We start from the raw sequence: 5,578 nt of genomic DNA, 5'->3' as shown, positions 1-5,578 counted from the left end.
ATCTAATATTATCTTGAAATACAACATGATAGAGCACACCATTATGATGTTATCTAAGCATTTCTTTTTGAACAAGTTACTTGCATTATGGTGCTAACATACATTCTTAATCACGGGTGTTGTGAAATGCAAGGGCAGGAAAAACTCAAGATGCCAAGAAAGTGACCAATGAGATTGCCCTCACATATCATTAAGTTATAAGAAAAAAATAATTATAAGATAAGAAATAAAACAAAGAATTAAAAAATGTTCGTTTACTACTTGCTCCATATCTATTCTCCATATCTATTCTTTATATACAGGACTTTGTCATGAACTTTAAATTACTTCACAGTTTGTTATAATTATTGATGAACATGTTCATTCGTATAATAGGTATTTTCATGGAAGGATAAATTTAGTATTGAGGAAAGTTTTAATGGATAAGATCAAGTCGAAGCTCCTTGCCCTATAGGAAAAATTTGATTCCATTGTTTTAGTTGGGATATAAAAAACAAACTTGAGCTCGCCCATCCCACCTTTTCTAAATGGGATACAAAAACAGACTTGAGTACACTCATCACACTTGATTAAAATATTTTAACTGATATATAAATTAGATCAAGATTTCTACTTAGTTAAAAAGAAATAAAAGATCAAGTCGAAGCTCCTTGCCCTATAGGAAAAATGTGATTCCATTGTTTTAGTTGGGATATAAAAAAACAAACTTGAGCTCGCCCATCCCACTTTTTCTAATTAGGATACAAAAACAGACTTGAGTACACTCATCGCACTTGATTAAAATATTTTAACTGATATATAAATTAGATCAAGATTTCTACTTAGTTAAAAAGAAATAAAAGATATTGAACCTAAACATTTATTTTTGGAAAAGCAATATATTCTAATAATGTCCACTTAATTTGGGTACAGATAGCGGTTGTGTGAACAAGCTGAAGACATTTACAAAGGCAATGACACTCAAAAGAAAGTATGCAACTCTGGTTAGCAATTCAGTCAAGAGGATCCACCCACGAATCAGAATAAAGGTCCTGTAAAAAATTTCAAAAAAATTCAAAGATACAAATAGGACTTTGAAAATCTATAAATTTAAAAGTTTCAAAAAAGTACCCTTAAAGTTTATTGACTTAAAAAAGAGTTCAAAGGCAAAGGTAGTAAGTGGTCCTCTTGTGGACCTTCAACATAAATTGGGGCGGTTTAATGCAGAGAATGCTAAAGATAGCAAATGATATTTAAAGGGAAGGACAAAGTTTAATGAGTGTTTTGGAATTTATATGAGATTTTGAAATTTTCATGCGTCAATAAATGTACTCACACATTAGGTATTGCAAAGGCTTAGTCAAGCTTTCTAATGCCATGAGCTTAGATTTATATCCACATCATCAAACATTACTTTAAAGTATATTCTTGTGACAATATTTGATTGATCAATCACGTTATAGCTGCAACCAGTGTACTATTACCCAATCAATCACTAAATATAATTTCATTATTCAAATGTTAATTTTTTAGCTTATATCTATATGTTTGATCTATTTCTTACATTCAATAATTTAATAACAAATCTTTTCCTAAATAAAATTATAAATTTATAATAAATAATAAAAAATTTACCACGTGCATTGCACGTGCAATCAAACTAGTATATATATATATATATGTGTGTGTGTAGTATGTGTGTGTATACATGTATATAGTACTATAGGACGCTTTATTCAAAAATCAATAATTACAAATTGAAAATTCATGTATTTTCTAATGGACCCATAAAACTGAAACATAAGTAATACTCTATTTTTTTAAAAGCAAACTTTGTTGCTCTGTCAAACTAAACATGGGTTGAGCACATTTTTGATCCCATAATCTATATTATAACTTATACTCTATTTTTTTAAAAGCAAACTTTGTTGCTCTGTCAAACTAAACATGGGTTGGGCACATTTTTGATCCCATAATCTATATTATAACTTACTAGGTTCGAACGCAAATCTGACTAGAATATTCCAAATGCAAGCAGACATATTTTGAGTCATAGAAGTAAAAGTTGTAATCTCTAAATTATCTCTTATCTTTTCTGTGAATGTTTGAGAATTATGCATATTCTTGTGACGTTTTGATAAAGTTTGTGCTCCTTAATTTGAATGATAACTTGTCCAAGAACGCACCGTTGTTTTTCATAGAAAAGACTACATTTACAGTCATGAGATTTATGTTTACTTCTTTTTCCTTTACGTTTCTTTCTTTTCTTTTTAAATTTGTAAATTTGGAGGATTCGAGGATTCTACATTTAGGTTTGAGACGTAGTACAAAGAAAGACATATAAAACTTAGAACAGTGTAGATTTTCTGTGCCTACGGTACATTAGTAATATTATTCTAAATTCTCCAATAACTGTTACATTTGATTGTTTTCATTCAATTTTCTACATTAAAGTACAACATATTTAAAAACGTGGAAAGAAAAATACACTCACAAGAGTTATTATCTTTGAAGAAAAATACATACACTCACGAGAGTTATTATCTTTGAAGATTCTTGCCTCCAAAAATCATTTACACAAAGGGGTATTATGAGATATAAACTAATTTTACAGACAACACCTCATCATAAAAATACACCATTAGCACGTGATTATGAAAATTTTGGGTGGACAGAAGAACCGCCATCACGATAACCGGTACAATAAAATAACAAGAAAACAGGTCATTGGCACTTCTTACTTGGGCCCTCAATTGTTTATTTATTTTCGATTAAAATATACTCGATTAGAAATTTCATAAATCAATCCTCGTTAACTTCCCAAGCCACGCCCTCCATCGTCCACCACCCAAATCCACGGACTGATCGTGTTCTATGGCTACATGTGCCGAACTTCTTTAGTTAAACTAAACTAATATAATAAAAAAAGAATATTTGTGGGTGCACACCGCACGCATATAATTAGGTGATGTGTCTGTGCGTGGCTTCAGCATATAATAATCCCATCGTCATGGGAGAGATCAGGCTTAACCTATAAGCACAAGTGCATCTAATATTATGCATATAAAATTAAAGAAAGATAACATTCATTTAGGAATGGGTAACCTTCTGTCACTTTCATCGTTTATACAAGGAACGAAGTAATTATGTACTCAGATGTTTGTAATACAGTAAGATGGCTAGGGTTTAATTATTCTAGTTTCCCGTTTTCTTTTTACCCCCTCAACAAATTAACTGCATTGCACTTCCTCCTCTCTAATTTGTTGCATTGAGTCCCCATCTTATCGGAAGACAAACCATAACTTTTGGTCCCACATTTATGTTGGAAATTTATCAAATAAAATTATAGCATGTAAAATAAATTCGAAATAAAATAATAAGAAAGTCTGGTCTGATAGGAAGCAGTCGTGTAAACACTGCCCTTGAAGATTGAGGACCTGCCTATCGTCCTGACGCAGATGATCCTCTCTCCCCTAGCGGTAAAAACCACCGGAAGCGGCCGACCTCTGTACTCGGACGAGATAACACAGCTTCAGCTCAGACGAAGAACGGTTGCCCAAAATAACAACAACATATGAATGAAAATAATATGCAGAGGAGAGAAGAGGAAGAAGAGAGAATTGTTTCTATATCTTTTCCGAAAGTGAATAAGGGGGGTATATATAGGGTTGAAAAAGCCATTATAATTCCTACAATTAATACGGTAACGTTCGTAACGTTCCCCATAATGTATAGCTGTTACGCACGTTTTAATTGTATTCATAATACTATTCCACGTAAGACTATTCATGAAGGCAAAATTGCCTTTTCTCCAACAAAATATCCAACATCTGTCTTTTCAAGCAGAGTTCAAGATTCCTGGCCTTTGAACATCTATAAAAAACTCCTTTAAAAAACATCCATACCTATATAAATAAAGACTCGTGTGAGGAGATGTGTTAACAATTTGGTTTTATCAAATATATTGGTTCTTTAAATCTTCAGTACTGTCTTGAAATTAGTTTTTTTCGTCAGATCACCGAAGTTGCTATTACCTCCCTCTCAAAAAGTTTTAAGGAAACAAATTTGAACGGGTCTAAAAACTCAGACATGGGATCGAGCGGCGGCTTAATTAATTAGAAGAATGCATGGATTTGAGGTAACATAAACAGACGAGCGTGACTAGAAGTACTATGGAAACCCATGAAAAAAAGATAAGCTGAATGGAATATTTCTCCCAAATCAAAAAGTTACTAACTTCAAACATTAATTTGGAATGACTAGTGGATTTGAGGAACTGATAGATTAAACTTTTAGATGGAGTTAGTTATCATCTGTCTAAAATTTTATCCTCCCAGATGATACACATTTATACATAATGCATATATATATATATAAAAGAAATAAATAAAGAACATGATGTGGATATTTTTTTATTTGATGGAGCATGTGCCAAGAAGACCAATTATTGTACTTGAAAATATTATTTGAAAGAAAAATACCTTATCCCTCCTTGATGTTCAATTTCAGTTCAAGGTCAATGTTCAGAAATATTAAAGATGGACTTATATTATGTTATCATTGCGCATATATCAGATCTTGTATCATATTTATGTCCGATAATTGTGGTAAAAAATGTTTAGTATAATTCTTTTCTTTAATGCTAACGTGGCATATGTCTAAGGATATGCCAACTCAAGCACAGATCAAGTGTTATTTCCCAAGAAAGTTCACAACAGGAATATGCTTGGGTTTATTCTGAGTCATCCACCTATTTTAATTAAAATTAATCTCGATAAGTTGTATTAATTTGGACTAATTAATGTGTACTACGTTGGACTGGATCTGGAGATAAAGAAACCTAACTTCTTATCCACTGAATTTCATGAAGTTATAAAAGAAAAAAGAGTTTGAACTTGAAAAGGGACAATATTATCTAAGAATTGTTTTGCCAGTTTACTTTCGACGAGTAGAGAGTGGACAACTAACACCCTGTTTGGATATAATACACATCTTAGAATTCCCCACGTGCGAGCTAGGAGTTCTGACAACTAAGGGGTCAGTGAAATTCCTAAGCTGTTTCAACTATTTTGTTCATGAAAGACTTGAATTATATTCTCCAATGCGGCTTGTTCTGATAGAATCATGACGTAGCGCAGAAGTGATAACCTCGGATTCCACCGATGGGTGTTCTCTGAATCCACAAACACTAGTAGAAAATCACGTATTCTAGACGGAATATTCTAGACGGATTTTTTTTCCATCTAGAATGTATTAAACTAGACAGAAATTTTCCGTCTAGAATATTCCGTCTAGAATAAAACATTCTAGACGAAAAATTCCGTCTAGAATAGTATCCTAGACGATTCCTTTATTTTTTATTTTTTTAAATAACCAGGTATTTTAGACGGAAATTTCCGTCTAGAATACGTGCCCATTTTTTTAAAAAAATTTACCCCGTCAAAACCCTAGCCGCTCTTCTTCCCCCCAAAATCAAAATTTTTAGGAGCCTCCCCCCAAATCCTCAACTCCAAACTTCTACTCCTCCCTCCACCGCCTCCCCCTCCTCTCCCTCCCTCTCCCCAACCTCCCCCTCTACACCCTCTCCCTCCCCCACTAC

The sequence above is a fragment of the Asparagus officinalis genome, chromosome 7 (assembly GCF_001876935.1).
Source record: "Asparagus officinalis chromosome 7, Aspof.V1, whole genome shotgun sequence".
NCBI classification, from domain to species: Eukaryota; Viridiplantae; Streptophyta; class Magnoliopsida; order Asparagales; family Asparagaceae; genus Asparagus; species Asparagus officinalis.
The sequence above is the reverse complement of the archived record's forward strand: the minus strand, read 5'-3'. Positions refer to the sequence as shown.